The sequence below is a fragment of the Pan troglodytes genome, chromosome 5, assembly GCF_028858775.2.
Source record: "Pan troglodytes isolate AG18354 chromosome 5, NHGRI_mPanTro3-v2.0_pri, whole genome shotgun sequence".
Taxonomy (NCBI): domain Eukaryota; kingdom Metazoa; phylum Chordata; class Mammalia; order Primates; family Hominidae; genus Pan; species Pan troglodytes.
In genome coordinates this window covers 41,426,927-41,443,933 of record NC_072403.2, presented here as the reverse complement: position 1 = coordinate 41,443,933, position 17,007 = coordinate 41,426,927, and the positions used below count along the sequence as shown (strand labels likewise).

The 17,007-nt window shown below is 45.8% G+C and overlaps 1 pseudogene; it reads right to left on the bottom strand.

Moving 5' to 3' along the window:
* Positions 1 to 14,843: 14,843 nt before the first annotated feature.
* On the bottom strand, positions 14,844 to 15,264 carry LOC100610178 (small ribosomal subunit protein uS8-like; annotated as a pseudogene).
* Between the last annotated feature and the right edge of the window lie 1,743 nt (positions 15,265 to 17,007).

Here is a 17,007-nt window from a genome sequence, read left to right as displayed (position 1 = left end):
AGCCCATAACTGTAAAATGGGTCCATCGTCTTCAGGCTACATTGATCTTATATCTATTTTTAGTCACAATTGATAACTCAGAGTTCACCAAATACGAAGATCAAATGTAAAATATTTTCCTTAAAAGTATTCTAAGACCACCCCGCCCAGTCTGGTGCCCTGGTCAGCCAGCCCCCAAACATTTACGGCCCATCTGTTGTGAACCGGGTACTGTTCCACTGAGGTGAAGGATGGGGCCCCCTGGGCTGAGCGACTTGCAGGCAAGTGAAAAATGAGGCATGCAGATGGCTGCATCACCACAGAGCATCTGCCATCTGCTACTGACATCTACAAAATAGGGAACAGCAGGAAACTCAAGCCTGCCTCTCCAGCTCTCCCCACTCATTCAGAGCCACACTGGAGACCGAGTCAAGCCAGGGCCCACCCCACTGCTGACATCCAGCCCAGTGCTACTGGGCAAGCCCTTCCTCAGCACTGCCCCCAGCTGGCCACTGTTCCACCCCTGTGCTTCTCTCCAAGCATCCGGGCTGCAAAAAGTGCCCAGCCCTACCCTGAGCTACACCAGCCCTCTTGCCCTGGGCCCAGCCAGGATGGTTTCTCCTGGTGGCAGGATGTTAATCTCTTTGGCACACCAGGCAGAAGTCTAGGAGGAGAGAGCTATGTCCTTAGGTCTGTTTTTCAGTTACCTGCCTACTGGAATACAGCTGCAAGAAAACTGTGTCCTTTATTTACGAGACAACTGTACAGATACACCATGCCTAACTTTGCTTACTGCATGGTCACTAGGATGTACTGAGTTTCAAGGAAATATGTTTTTGCTACATTTTAATTAGCACTACCCCCCTTAGGTGAAATTTGGGCCAGGTGCAGTGGCTCACACCTGTCATCGTAGCACTTTGGGAGGCCAAGGCAGGAGGATTACTTGAAGCCAGGAGTTTGAGACTAGCCTAGGAAACAAAGCAAGACCCTGTCTCTACGAAAAAATTTTAAAATCAGCCGGGCGTGATGGCGCATGCCTGTAGTCCCTGCTACTCAGATGGATGAGGTGGGACAACTGCTTGAGCTCAGGAGGTCGAAGCTGCAGTGAGCTGTGATCATGCCACTGCACTCCAGCCTGGGTGACAGAGTGAGACCCTGTCTCAAATAAATAAATAAATAGGCTGGGCTCGGTGGGTCTCACCTGTAATCCCAACACTTTGGGAGGCCGAGGGGGGCGGATCATGAGGTCAGGAGATTGAGACCATCCTGGCTAACACGGTGAAACCCCGTCTCTACTAAAAATACAAAAAATTAGCTGGGCGTGGTGGTGGCTGCCTGTAGTCCCAGACACTCGGGAGGCTGAGGCAGGAGAATGGCATGAACCTGGGAGGCGGAACTTGCAGTGAGCTGAGATTGTGCCATTGCACTCCAGCCTGGGCGATAGAGTGAGACTCCGTCTCAAAAAATAATAATAACTAAGTAAATAAACTTCCTGACTGTTCTGGGAACCCTCACCCCTTTGTCACCAACACACTTTCCCTGCAGAGAAAGCTACACTGCTTGAGTGAGTTAGTAAATGCTCCTCTCTCTCCCCACTCTGTCTCTCGCAAGGGCACGCAAGGCTTTCTATATGGGCTTCTAAGCTTTCTCTGAACCCAGCTGTCTGGTTGACAAGGAGCAGATTGTAATAAGACAATACAGTGAGGTTTGCACCCTTCTACCCTTCAGCCATTACCAAATGTGACAGTAGGTAAATAAACCAAGCCACCTTCAGGCTGCAAGTCGGGGCCTCAGAACCAAGTTATAACCTGAGATAACCCCAGTTGGCTGGATGATTGCCGAGACCAGACTTCCTACAGAGAGTGCTGCCCACTTCTGCGGTGATAACTGCAAAACAGGGCCCCTCATAATGTCCTCATCAGGACCTCCTCAATCTGAGGAACACAGAGGCCTCCAATGTTTGGCAAGAGCACTGGTTTGGGTCCAGCTCTGTGTTGGGATCTCTTGTTTCCTCACCTGTGAAATAACAATGGCTAATATTTATACAACTGTTTTAATTATAGTAGAAAACACATACCATGAAATTTATCATCTTAACAATTTTTCAGGTTTTTTTTTTTTTCTTTTTTGAGACAGAGTCTCTCGTTCTGTTGCCCAGGCTGGAGTGCAGTGGCACAATCTTGGCTCACTGCAACCTCCACCTCCCGGGTTCAAGCAATTCTTGTTCCTCAGCCTCCCAAGTAACTGGGCATGGGCCATCATGCCCGGCTTTTTTGTATTTTTAGTAGAGACGGGGTTTCACCATGTTGGCCAGGCTAGTGTTAAATACAGTAAGAAGTTCTTCTTCAAAGGTTTAGCTTAAGTTTCCTTGTCCTCTGTTCCCTGCTTTCAAGGCCAGACTTCCTTACTCTCTGTGTCCCCCTGCCCTGGTAAACAACCTTCCCACCAGTCCTTATCTATACAGCCCACATTCCACATCTGCTACCCACTCTGTGAATTACCCCTCCCGCCGCAACGACCCTTCCCGCAGAAACTGTTCCTCCCACCCCCCCCACCAGTGTAACCGCATTCTTGCACTTTTCAAGTTAGCCAACCGGGTTCAGCTTGGATTGGTCCAGCTCCAGCCAATGGAGACAGGACACAGTAATGGGCACAAGCTGTGTTAGGAATAAAAACCCCTTCCCTCCTTTGTTTGGGGTGCTCTCATGGCGACCAGACCTACAAGAAGCACCCTTCTGCAGAAGCAAATTTGCCTTGCTGAGAGATCCTTTGTCTCAGTGCTGGTTCTTCTTTGCAGCACTGAGCATTTGTTTCCAACAAATTTGGTGGCCCATATGGGGACCTCATTCTCCTCCGGGAAAGGGTCTCTGATCACTTCTCATGAGGAGACGCATCCCGCTAACTCATTGCAGTGGCCTCAAGGGTAAAGAATCGGGACCCACCCAGTGCAACCAATAAACCCAGACTCTTAGCAACACAGGAAGAAAAGGCCTACAGTTACTGTGGTGAGCAGGTAACGCTATGCACAGACCAAGGTAAGAAAAACCGGGGGGCGATGAAGTACTTCCTTGGTGGTAGGGACAGTTTGGAGGTTAAAAGTGTGTAAATGAGATGCACAATTAAGTGCAAAGCGAGTGTGGAATAAAGTAAAGGAGTGCAAGAAATCTCCAGTGGGGGGGCTGAGCCTCCAGGGAAAGGGAGCAAAAAAAAAAACAATCTCTAGTAAAAGAGGTTGAGCCAGGAGGCCGAGGCAGGTGGATCACGAGGTCAGGAGATCGAGACTGTCCTGGCTAACACAGCGAAACCCTGTCTCTACTAAAAATACAAAAAAAAAAAAAAAAAAAAAAAATTAGCCAGGCGTGATGGCAGGCACCTGTAGTCCCAGCTACTGGGGAGGCTGATGCTGGGGAATGGCGTGAACCCGGGAGGTGGAGCTTGCAGTGAGCCAAGATCACGCCACTGCACTCCAGCCTGGGTGACAAAGCGAGACTCTGTGTCAAAAAAAAAAAAAAAAAAAAAAAAAAAAAGAGGTTGAGCCCCACACACACTCAGGTTGAGCCTTCAGGGAAAAGGGTGCAAGAAATCTCTAATGGGAGAGACTAAGCCCCCATTAACTTCCAGGATGGGAAATACCCCTAGTAAAACAACAACTACAAAGGACCAAACATAAGAAAAAGCAACAGATGATAAAGTATTGATTTTTTTTTGAACCAAAGAACCTATTCTTTAACCTTTAGTTTTCTGGCCAAGTTTTGGATCAAATAAGGATTAGATTTGTCAACTTTTAATAAAGTATGTAAATAACAAAAGTCCTGTCTCCCAGGAAGAAATAGACTATGCCCTGCACTGGCGGCAGGGGCCTGTCCTCTACCCCCTAAAAACTGCAGGAAAAAAACCCAGAAAATACCTCCCCTAAAGAAAGTACAATCCCTAACCCCAAACAGTCCACTAGCACGTGGGATTCAAAATTTCCCTTTCCTCTCCTCCTCAAAAAAGTCTACCCCGACCCTTCTTCCCTTAAGGGAAGTGCCTCTAGGAGGAGGGAAATTGGCTTTGTAAATGCCCCTTAACTAGTTCAGAGGTCAGAAACCTAAGGAAGAAACTTAAACCACTATTAGATGATCTTTTTAGGGTTGTGGATCAAATTAACCGATTTTTAGGACCACAAGTATACACTTGGGCTGAGCTAATGTCCATCTTAAGTATTCTCTTTTCGGGAGAGGAAAGAACCATGATCTGCAGGGCTGCTATGATAGTCTGAGAGCGCAAACACCCTCCCAGTCAAAATATCCCTGCAGCAGAACAAAAATCGCCGGCCCAAAACCCCCAATGGGATAATAACAATGCAGCCCACCAAGAAAACATGAAAGGCCTTAGGAAAATGATAGTTAAAGGGATTCGGGAATCAGTGCCTCAAACCCAAAATATTTCCCGAGCATTTAATATGCAGCAAGGAAAAAACAAAGGGCCCACGGAGTTTTTAAACAGACTCAAGGAACAGGTAAGAAAATATACAGGCTTAAACATAAAGGATCCCCTTGGACAGGGGATGTTAAAGCTCCATTTTGTTACTAGTAGCCAAATATCACAAAGAAATTACAAAAACAGAGAACTGGAAAGATCAGCCTATAGAGGGAATGGAGGGAGTCAGGGAGAGAGAGAAAGAGAGGCAAAGAGAGAAGATGGAGAGGCAAGGAGAGACAGAGAGACAAAGAGAGGCAGAAAGAGAAAGACAGAGAGAGAGAGGGAGGAAAAGACAGAGAGCCAGAGGGAGAGGGAGAGAAAGAGAGGCAGAGAGAGAGAAAGAAGACAAAACAAATGTTTCAAATGTAAAAGAATAGGTCACTTCAAAAGAGAATGTCCCAAATGGGAAAAAGAAACAAAAGTCATATATAAAAGCAGATCAGCTAATATTAAATTTCTGTTAATTCCAGAGGCAAGAACAAACCTGTTAGGGAGAGATCTAATGTTAAATTTTGGCTTAAGCCTCTACATTAATCAGGGAAAACTTCTCACCTCCCTGAACTTACCACCACAGATTATGAAAAGTGTATCCATCCTGATACATGGTCAAAAAAAGGACATCGAGAGAAATTACCAGTTCCTCCAATCGAGGTCAAATTAAAAACTCCCAGGAAAATAGTAAAAAGAAAACCCTTCCTTTGAAAGCCGGGCAAATAATCTAGCTGACCAAATAGCCAAGCAAGCTGCCTTTTCCCAAGCAGTACCCATTTTCCATTCAGCCCCTTGCCTTCCCCTCCAGCTGCGGTCCCCATCTTCTCCCATAAAGACCAAAAAAAAATGTTAAAAGAAATAGGAGCCAAGAAAAGCTCAGAGGGAAGGTGGGTACTACCAGATGGGAGAAAATGTTGTCTAAACCTCTCATGAGGGAAATATTGTCGCAGCTCCATCAAGGATCTCACTGGGGACCCCAAGCCATGTGTGGTGCAGTCCTTAGAGTTTACAGGTGTATAAGCATATACACTCTTGCTAAGCAAGTAGCAGTTACAGAGTGTGCAGAAAAACTAATAAACAAATCCTAAAAAGGCAACCTACTGGGGGCAGAAATCCAGGGCTAAGACCATTCCAAAGTGCTCAAATTAATTACACTGAGATGCCCCCAGTCGGTTGCCTGAAGTACTTGTTGGTAATAGCAGACCACTTTACTCGCTGGGTAGGAGCCACCCCCTTCTCAAGCGCAACCGCCAGTAATGTAGTTAAAGCATTAGTTAAAAACATTATACCCAGGTTTGGACTAATAGAAAACATGGATTCAGACAATGGAACCCATTTCACCGCACGTGTCATTAAAAAGCTAGCCCAGGTGCTAGACATAAAACAGGAATGCCATATCCCTTGGCAGGAAGGGTAAAAAGAATGAACCAGACTCTTAAAAAACCACCTCACCAAATTAATCCTAGAAACCCGGCTACCCTGGACTAAATGTCTCCCCATTGCCTTATTAAGAATCAGAACCATCCCTTGGAAAGATATCAGCTTATCCCCTTATAAAATGCTATATGGGCTACCTTATTTACATTCCACTACTGACATTCCTACATTTAAAACAAAATGTCAGTTCCTCAAAAATGATATACTTGGTCTATCTCCCACTTTCTCTTCTCTTAAAACCAAAGGTCTCTTAGCACAGGTGCTGCCCCTGGAATTCCCAGAACATCAACATCAGCTCCCGTCCTCATCAAAGGGTGGAAAAAAGGAAAGCTTGAACCGGCTTGGGAAGGACCTTATCTAGTGCTCCTGGCCACTGAAACTGCATCCGAACAGCAAAAAAAGGATGAACTCATCATACTCGAGTGAAAAAACATCACCACCTCCGGAGTCACGGGCTACTGTTCCAGGGGAAAGTGCTACCTAACTAAAGCTAAGAAAAACCCAACCCTCCTCATGAAGAGGAGACCCTGAAGGATCTCCAAAACCAAAGAAAGTTAGCCTCTATCAATAAGTACCTTTGCCCCTCCAAAATAAAAAATTACTGCCTATAATAATAAAACTTGTACCAGACGTGCACAAAGCGCGGGGTGGAGGTTCTGTTATGGTTAGGGAGATGAACTCCGGACCATGAAATATCAAGGCTAGACCTCCCCAGGAGGAAGCTGCATTAATCTAAAGCCCTATATCCACCTTACCAAAGGCATAACTCCCCCTAATTGTCAGCCTCAGCAGTGTAACCCTATACAAATCTTCATCACTGTCCCCACCTCCACTGATGCTAACCCCACTCTAAGCCATTTCTGTGGCCTAGAAGCTAATTTTCATTCTGGGACAGACCCAATAGGATCTTTTGAAATGTGCTTCATTGATCCCCCACCCCCTTCCCTTTCTCCTTCTCCAGAGCCTTCTTTCAATCAGACTGTTATTTTTTCCAATAACAAAGCCATAGTCGACATTACAAATATTAGAGATTTAAAACAAACTTTAGCAGTCGAGACAGGATACCAAAATGCAAATGCCTGGTTGGAATGGGTTAAATATTCTGTTTGCACACTAAATAAAAACAACTGTTACACTGGTGCAACAGACAGGCCAGAGGCTCAAATAGTCCCTTTCCCTCTTGGATAGTCTTCTAACGAACTGGGCATAAGCTGCATGGTAAGTTTCTTCCAAACTCCACAACCTGGGGCAGCAAGCCACACAAGACTCTCACTGCTATTCCCCAAAGTCAAAGGCTCTGCGGATCAGCCCCCAGGGGCCATCCGGCCTCCAGCCTCAGATGTTAATTTTACCTCGTGTCTCTCATGGCAGGGGGAGAAATTAATGTCTCTCAAAGACCTAAAAGGGGGCAGTGGGACTAAGCCTTTCCAAGAACTTACCAGTCAAGCTGCCCTTACTCACTCCCGAGCAGACGTATGGTGGTATTGCGGGAAACTACTATGAAGTTCTCTGCCGAGTCAGTGGAGTGGCACTTGTGCTCTCGTTCAATTGGCCATCCCTGTCACCCTGGCATTCCGCCAACACAGTAAGCAAGAAAGTCAGAACCGAGTTAAAAAAAAAAAAAAAAAGCACTCCACTGGATCTTCTAACCCTCACATTTATATAGACGCTATTAGAATTCCACAAAGAGTACCAGATAACTTTAAAGCCCAGAATCAAATAGCTGCAGGGTTTTAATCTGTGCTGTTTTGGTGGTCAACTATAAACAAAAATGTAGATTAGACAAATTACGTTTATTACAACCAACAACGATTTGTTAAGTATACTAGAGACACTATTAAAGGGATAGCTGGAAAATCAGGACCCACCAGTCAAATGGCCTGGGAAAACAGAATAGCATTAAACATAATACTAGCGAAAGAGGCTGGAGTCTGTGTCATGATTAAAGTCCCATGTTATACTTTTATCACTAATAACACAGCCCCCGACAAAACAGTAACAAAGGCTTTGCAAGGCCTAACCTCCTTATCCAACAAGTTAGCAAAAATTCTAGACTAAACGGCCCTTTCACAAATTTAATGGGAAATTGGTTCGGCAAACGGAAGGGACTTATGTCCTCAATCCTCACCTCTCCTACCATCGAAATAGGGTTGCTTATTCTTGTAGGATGCTGTATCATACCCTGTGCCCAAGGATTAATGCAAATGCTTATTAAAACAGCTCTCACCAAAACCTCCCTCAATCCTCCTTTTCCTCCTTATTCAAATAAGCTTTTTCTTTTAAAAGACCAAGTAAAACAACAGAGCCAAATCATATTTTAAAAGCTTGAAGAAGAAGCACTATAAAAAATTAAAGGGGGGAATTGTTAAATACAGTAAGAAGTTCTTCTTCAAAGGTTCAGCTTGTTTAAGTTTCCTTGTCCTCTGTTCCCTCCTTTCAAGGCCAGACTTCCTTACTCTCTGTGTCCCCCTGCCCTGGTAAACAACCTTCCCACCAGTCTTTATCTATAGAGCCCACATTCCATATCTGCTACCCACTCTGTGAATTACCCCTCCCAATGCAATGGCCCTTCCCTCAGAAACTGTTCCCCCCACCTCTGCCAGTGTAACCACATTCCTGCACTTTTCAAGTTAGCCAACCGGTTCAGCTTAGATTGTGCAATCCAACTCCAGCCAATGGAGACAGGACACAGTAGCTGGGACAAGCTGTGCTAGGAATAAAAACCCCTTTCCTCCTTTGTCTGGGGTGCTCTCGTGGCGACCAGACCTACGAGAAGCACCCTTCTGCAGAAGCAAATTTGCCTTGCTGAGAGATCCTTTGTCTCAGTGCTGGTTCTTCTCTGTGGCACTGAGCATTTGTTTCCAACAGCTGGTCTCAAACTCCTGACCTCAGGTGATCCACTCACCTCAGCCTCCCAAAGTACTGGGATTACAGGTACAAGCCACTGTGCCTGGCTTGTCTTTTTGAAACAGAGCCTTGCTCTGTCACCCAGGCTGGAGTGCAGTGGCACAACCATGGCTCACTGTAGCCTTGACCTCCCAGGCTCAAGCAATCCTCCCACCTCAGCCTCCCAAGTAGGTAGGACTACAGGCCCACACTGCCAGACACAGCTAGTTTTTTTTTTTTTTTTTTTTAAGTAGAAATGGGTTTTTGCCATGTTGCTCAGGCTGGTCTGAAACTCCTGGATTCGAGTGATTCTCCTGTCTTGACCTCCCAACGTGCCCAGCCTAAACATTTTTCAATGCACAGTTAACTATATTGACATTATTGTGCAACCAACCTCTAAAACTTTTTCATCTTACAAAACTAACACTGTACCCATTAAACAACTCCCCATTCCCCTTCCCCCCTAGCCCCTGACAACCACCATTCTACGGTTTCTATGCATGTGACTGCTGTAGGTTCCACAGATGAGTGGGATGCTATGGTATTTATCTTTTTGTGACTGGCTTATTTCACTTAGCATAATGTTCTCAAGGTCCATCCATGTTGCAGCATCTGTCAGATTTTTTTTTTTTTCCAGCCTGTCCCTGGATCTAAGAAAGGAATGTTTTCATTTTTTAAGGCTGAATCATTCATTGGATGGATGGATAGATAGATAGATAGATAGATAGATAGATAGATAGATAGATAGATAGATGGATATCACATTTTGTCTATTCATCTGTCAATGGGTGCCTGGATGTTTCCACCTTTGGTTATTGTGAATAATGCTTCTATGAACGTGGCTATACAAATATCTCCTGGAGACCTTGCTTTTAATTCTTTTGGTTCTGTGCCCACAAGTAGAATTGCTGGATCAAAGGGTAACTCTATTTTTAATTTTTTGAGGAATTGTCATACAGTTTCCACAGCAGATGCACCATTTTACACTCCCACTAACAGTGCACAAAGGTCCCAATTGCCCACGTCCTCACCAACACTTGTTATTTTCTGTTTTGTTTTTAGAGCAGCCATTCTAGTGAGTGTGAGGTGTTATCCCTTTGTGGTTCTGATTTGCATTTGCCTGGAAGTTAGCGACGTGGAGCATCTCTTCATATGCTTGTTGACCATTTGTGTATCACCTCCAGAGAAATGTCTATTCAAGTCTTTCCCCCCTTTTTTCCCTTCTGTTTTTTAGAGACAAGGTCTTGCTGCGGCACCCAGGCTTGAATACAGCGATGCGATCATAGCTCACTCTAGCCTCGAACTCCTGGGCTCAAGTGATCTCTACACTTCAGCCTCCTGAGTAGCTAGGGTTACAGGCATGTACCACCACACCTAGCTTTTTGTTTTTAGCAACCGAGTCTCACTGTTGCCCAGACTGGTCTTGAATTCCTGGATTCATGTGATGCTCCCACCTTGGCCTCCCAAAGTGCTGGGAATACAGGCATGAGCCACCACACTGGGCATTTGCCCATTTTTTATTTGTTTTTTGTTGTTGTTGTTGTTGTTGCTGTTTTTCCTTTTTTTTGGTCATTGAGTAATAATAGCTAACATATATTACGCTCACATTATGTTCCAGAAAGTATACTCAGGGCCAAGCTGAGATGTGGCAACCCTGACAGAGTCACAATTTGGTAACTGTGGGCAGCAAGCCACCCAGGCGCCAAGGCAAGAGACCGAGGACACGAGCTGTTCCAGTATAATAAAATATAAAACAAGAATAGTTATACTAGATATAGATCTTAGATATGATTATATATGAATATCATTAATCATTAGTTTGTAGCAATTACTCTTTATTCCAATATTATAATAATCCTCGCTCTATAATCATAGCCTAGGAAAAACCAGGCCATACAGAGATAGGAGCTGAGGGGACATAGTGAGGTGTGACCAGAACACAAGAGTGCGAGCCTTCTGTTATGCCCGGACAGAGCCAGCAGAAGGGCTCCTTGGTCTAGCGGTAACGCCAGCGTCTGGGAAGATGCCCATTGCCAGGCAGACCGAAGTCTAGTGGTAGCATAAGTGTCAAGGGAAAACACCCGCTACTTAGCAGACCGGGAAAGGGAGTCTCCCTTTCCCCGGGGGAGTTTAGAGAAGACTCTGCTCCTCCACCTCTTGTGGAGGGCCTGACATCAGTCAGGCTTGCCCGCAGTTATCCGGAGGCCTAACCGTCTCCCTGTGATGCTGTGCTTCAGTGGTCACGCTCCTAGTCCGCCTTCATGTTCCATCCTGTACACCTGGCTCTGCCTTCTAGATAGCAGTAGTAAATTAGCGAAAGTACTAAAAGTCTCTGATATGCAGAAATAATGGCGTAAGCTGTCTTTCTCTTTGTCTCCTCTCTCTGCCTCAGCTGCCAGGCAGGGAAGGGCCTCCTGTCCAGTGGACACGTGACCCACATGACCTTACCTATCATTGGAGATGACTCACACTCTTTACCCTGCCCCGTTTGCTTTGTATCCAATAAATAACAGCACAGCCAGACATTTGGGGCCACTACCGGTCTCTGCGCATTGGTGGTAGTGGTCCCCCGGGCCCAGCTGTCTTTTCTTTTATCTCTTTGTCTTGTGTCTTTATTTCTACACTCTCTCGTCTCCGCACACGGGGAGAGACCCATTGACCCTGTGGGGCTGGACCCTGCAGGTAACCTTTCAAACCTATAGTCTTTAAATATTTGCTAAACATTTATGGGGTAGGGGTGGGAAGCTGGACAGGGAGAAACTGATATCCTGTTATTAAAAATCATATATAGGCTGGGCACAGTGGCTCACGCCTGTAATCCCAGCACTTTGGGAGGCTGAGGTGGGAAGATTGCTTGAGCCCAGGAGTTTGAGACCACCCTGGGCAACATACTGAGACCTCGTCTCTACAGAAAATTTTAAAATTAGCCGAGAGTGGTGGTGCACGCCTGTCGTTCCAGCTACTTGGAAGGCTAAAGTGGGAGGATCACTTGAGCCCAGGAGTTAGAGGGTGCAGTGAGCTATGGTGGTGTCACTCACTCCAGCCTGGGTGACAGAGCAAGACCCTGACTCAAACGAAAAGAAAAGAAAAAATCATATAGAAACACACTAATTCATTTCTACTGGATGCAGTAGAGTCAATGTCTAAACAAAAGCTTTTTTTTGACAAAATCTTTCCCACTTTTCTGAGATTCTTATTCTCTCTTCTCTTCTTGTCTCTGATTTTCCAAACTCGATAACTTCTCAGAAGGCTTGTTAAGGGGCTTTGATTTTTTTTTTTTTTTTTTTTTTAAGACAGAGTCACTCTGTTGCCCAGGCTGGAGTGCAGTGGTATGATCTCGGCCCTCACTGCAACTTCCACCTCCTGGGTTCAAGCAATTCTCTTGCATTAGCTTCCCGAATAGCTGGGATGACAGGCATGTGCCACCACACCCAGATAATTTTTGTAGTTTTAGTAGAGACGGGGTTTCGCCATGTTGACCAGGCTGGTCTCGAACTCCTGACCTCAAGTGATCGATCCACCTGCCTCAGCCTCCGAAAGTGCTGGAATTACAGGTGTGAGCCACCGCGCCCAGCCTAGGGACTTAGAATTTCAGTAATGAAATAAATCACTCCTTTCCAGTAACCAGCACTAGGTCACGTATTCATCAGCCTCACAGTTTCAGCCGAGTGCCCTGCCATTCTCACGGAGAACGCGACACGTGGAAAGACAGGCGGGTGTGAGCAAGCAAAGCTTTCTACTTCCTTTGGTGGGCACAGGGCTAATTCACAAGTAAATGGTTACATAAGGAAACACCTGAAGGGACCTGAGCTGCTTGGCACATATTTCTGATTCATTGAAGTAATTTTTTTTTTCCATTTGAAATTAGGAAATATTTCCTACAGTTAAGTATAGAATATAGTGATACCCATGTACCCGCCACCAGCATAAACAGATATGAACATTTTTGCCATCTTTGAGAGGTTTTATTCTTTTATTTTTTTGAGACAGGGTCTCACTCTGTCACCCAGGCTGGAGTGCAGTGGCTTGATCACGGCTCACTGCAGCCTTCACCTCCTGGCTCAAGTGATCCTCCTGCCTCAGCTTCCCTAGTAGCTGGGACTACAGGTATGTACCACCATCCCTGGCTACTTTTTGGGTTTTTTTGTAGAGATGGGGGTCTCACTATGTTACCCGGGCTAGTCTCGAACTCCTGGCCTCAAGCAATCCTCCCATCGTGGCCTCCCAAAGTGCTGGGATTACAGGCGTGAGCCACCACGCCCAGCCCAGAGGTTTTATTTTTAAGAAACGAAATGTTACAGATACAACTAGAGTCCCACATCCTTCCTTTTACGGTCCCTTCTCAGAGGTACCTATACTCCTGGAGTTAGTGTATATCATTCCTATTAGTGATTTATACTTTAACTACCCATCTCTGTATTCACAATCTAGTCCATTGCTTTGGGTGTTCATCAGTTTTACATAAATGATAGCAATGTACCCACTTATTATTTTTTTTAATTTTTATTTTTATTTATTTTTTTGAGACAGAGTTTCACTCTTGTCACTCAGGCTGGAGTGCAATGGCATGATCTTGGCTCACTGCAACCTCCACCTCCTGGGTTCAAGCGATTCTCCTGCCTCAGCCTCCCAAGTAACTGGGATTATAAGCACCTGCCACCACATCCAGCTAATTTTTGTATTTTTGGTAGAGATGGGGTTTCACCATGTTGGCCAGGCTCATCTCGAACTCCTGACCTCAGGTGATCCACCCATCTCGGCCTCCCAAAGTGCTGGGATTACAGATGTGAGCCACCAAGCCCAGCTGCTCAGTGTTTGAGACCCCCTCCTATGTAGGAGGCTGAGCCCACTTCCACCATAAAGGCTGAAACGCCAGCTGCCCGCCTGCCCTTGCGATAGGGGTAGGCATGGGACCTAGGCTCTGCCGGCCAGACCCACTTCCCCTAACTTGGCATTCAGCACTAGAGTTGCAGAGGCTGCACGAGGCAGAAGCAATTGTGGAAAATTTCCAGGGTAGCAGAGGCAGTAGTATCAGAGGCAGCTTCCCTTGTACCTGCCCAGAGCTGGCAGGCGATGGCTGTGCCAGCCGAAGGGCTGGGGCTTAACTGCAGAAATGGTTTAGTCTTGGATCTTGGTTCCTCAGCCCTCTCAGTGATTTTGTGAACTACCCAATATCCTTCCAATGAATCCTTTTCCTGCTTAAAGTCAGAAGGATTTTCTGTTGCTTACAGTTAAGGATCTGGTTGAAAAGGGTGATGCTTTTGCAAGTCACTTTTTAAATTTTTTTTTTATTTTAGAGACAGGATCAGCCAGGTATGATGGCTTATGCCTGTAATCCCAACACTTTGGAAGGCTGAAGTGGAAGGATCCCTTGAAGCCAGGAATTCACGACCAGCCTGGGCAGCATAGTGAGACCTTCGTCTCTTTAAAAACATAAATAAATAAGGCCAGCCACAGTGGCTCACGCCTGTAATCCCAGCACTTTGGGAGTCCAAGGTGGGCGGATCACGAGGTCAGGAGATCGAGACCATCCTGGCTAACACAGTGAAACCCCGTCTCTACTAAAAATACCAAAAAAAAAAAAAAAAAAAAAAAATTTGCCAGGTGTTGTGGCAGGCGCCTATAGTCCCAGTTACTTGGGAGGCTGAGGCAGGAGAATGGCATCAACCCAGAAGGCAGAGCTTGCAGTGAACCGAGATTGCACCACTGCACTCCAGCCTGGGCGACAGAGCGAGACTCTGTCTCAATAAATAAATAAAAAATAAATAAATAAAATAAAATAAAATTAGGCCGTGTGGTGGCATATGCCTATAGTACCAGCTACTAGAGAGCTGAGGTGGGAGGATCACTTGAGTCCAGGAGTTTGAGACCAGCTTGGGAAACATAGTGAAACCTCATCTCTACAAAAAATTTAAAAATTAGGCGGTTAGGGTGGCATGACTCTGTAGTCCCAGCTACTGGGGAGGTTGAGGTGGGAGGATCGCTTGAGCCCAGGAGTTCTAGGCTGCAGTGAGCCATGATTGTGCCACTGCACTCCAGCCTGGGTGACAGAGCAAGAACCTTTTTTTTTTTTTTTCCATGAGACATTTTATTTGTAAATATATGTATTACATCCCTAGAAAAAGAATCCCAGGATTTTCCCTCCTGTGTGTTTTCGTCTTGCTTCTTCATGGTCCATGATGCCAGCTGAGGTTGTCAGTACAATGAAACCAAACTGGTGGGATGGAAGCAGATTATTCTGCCATTTTCTAGATCTTTGAGTTGCACACCGAATCTGGGGCTGATCACTCCACACTTGTTTAGCCTGCCTGTGAGGTTCGCAACAATTTTCCCAGCTCTGCGATCATCAATGATTTCAAATTCGCCAATGTAACCATGCTTCATCATCACAGTGAGAAACCGGACGATGAGTTTGGAGCATGGCCTAATAAGCACCGGGCATTTGCCTCTCTTTTCCGCATTGTTGATGCTCTTGAGAGCATCGGCCAGGACGTTCACGCACACCATGGTGGCGTCGTGGGAAGATGGCGGAAAAGCTTTTTTTTTTTTAAGAGACAACTTATCAACTATATTCATTCCATTCTCGGGGCACAGTTAGGTTGTTCCCACATTTTTACTATTGTGAACAGTGCTACGATACATATCCTTGTACACCTGTCTCCTTGTGTCCATGTATGAAAGTCGACATAGGGTCTAAGCATCTGCAACTTCACTAGGTATTGACAAACTCCCAAGTAGTTGTACTAGTTTACCAAAAACCATCAGCATGAGTATGAGTTCAGGTTTCCCACATATTTACCACCATTTGGTTTTAGAAAATCCATTAACTTTTTCCAATTTTATGGGACATTATATCTCACTGTTGCTTTGATTTCTATGTTCTTGATTCTAGGTGAGGCTTAGCAACTTGTCATATGAAAGGTTATTGGGGGCTGGGCAAGGTGGCTCACACCTGTGATCCCAGCACTTTAGGAGGCAGAGGCAGGGGGATCGCTTGAGCCCAGGAGTTCAAGGCCAGTCTAGGCAACACAGCGAGAACCTGTCTCTATTAATAAAAAAGAAAAAAGAAAAGAAAGGTTATTGGGAAGCCCCAGAATGGAAGTCTCTGTGGCTTTTTCCTCTTGAGCTGGTCCTTTTCCCCAGAGAGGAATTTTCCTGGAAGTCAGCATCCACTCACCCATGCTCTTTCCAGGCTGTTACCTCCCTCCATCCTCAGCTGAGTCTGGGGTTGCCAAGGTCACCAAGTTGAGCATGTATATGGCACAGCCTTGCCAGAGAAGAGGCCAGTGTTCTGCTTGGAGCAGGGAGGGGCAGCTGCCTGGCTGCATGTAATGGGAGTGGTCTCTGGAAGACTTTCAGCTTCTCCTCTCTTTCAGCCCCATGCTGAACACCACCCCCCTTCAGAAGCACCTACTGCCTTGCGCAGGCTCTGCGTTACAAACCCACTTCCTTTTGGCTGGCCAGGTCCTCTGCATACTTGGTGCCACCTTCTCCCTGCTGCTGACTCTGTCACCCTCCAGCCATCCCCTTTCCAGCTTCTAAAATTCTGCCAGCGCTGTGTGCTGCTCTCTCCTGTCCTGTTCATTCCCTTTGTCCTTTTGGCTTGATACTTCTTAAATTCCTTTACTGTCTTTTCAGAGGAAAGGGGCTTCCATGGGGAGAAGAGTGTATGTTAGGCCCACCATTTTTATTTTTTATTTATTTTTACTTATTTATTTTGAGATGGAGTCTCACTCTGTTGCCCAGGCTGGAGTGCAATGGTGTGATCTCAGCTTACTGCAACCTCTGCTTCCTGGGTTCAAGCAATTCTTCTGCCTCAGCCTCCCAAGTAGCTGGGATTACAGGTGTGTGCCACCACACCTGGCTAATTTTTGTATCTGTAGTAGAGACAGGGTTTCACCATGTTGACCAGGCTGGTCTCAAACTCCTGACCTCAAGTGATTCGCCCGCCTCGGCTTCCCAAAGTGCTGGGATTATAGGTGTGAGCCACTGCACCCGGCCAGGGCCTCTATATTTAAACGGACACTGTGTAGGTATTTAGTCTAGAATGTACTTTGTATGGTGGAAGGTAAGGATCTAATATTAGCTTTTTCAGCACCACGTACCGCTTAGTCCATTCTTTCCTTCATGGTTTGTTATGCCACCTCTGTCAGAGCCAAACTCCTGCACCCGTTGGATTTCTTTCTAGGCTGCCAATTCTGTTCTATTAGGATGGATAAAGAGAGACAAAGACACACAGCTATCCATGTG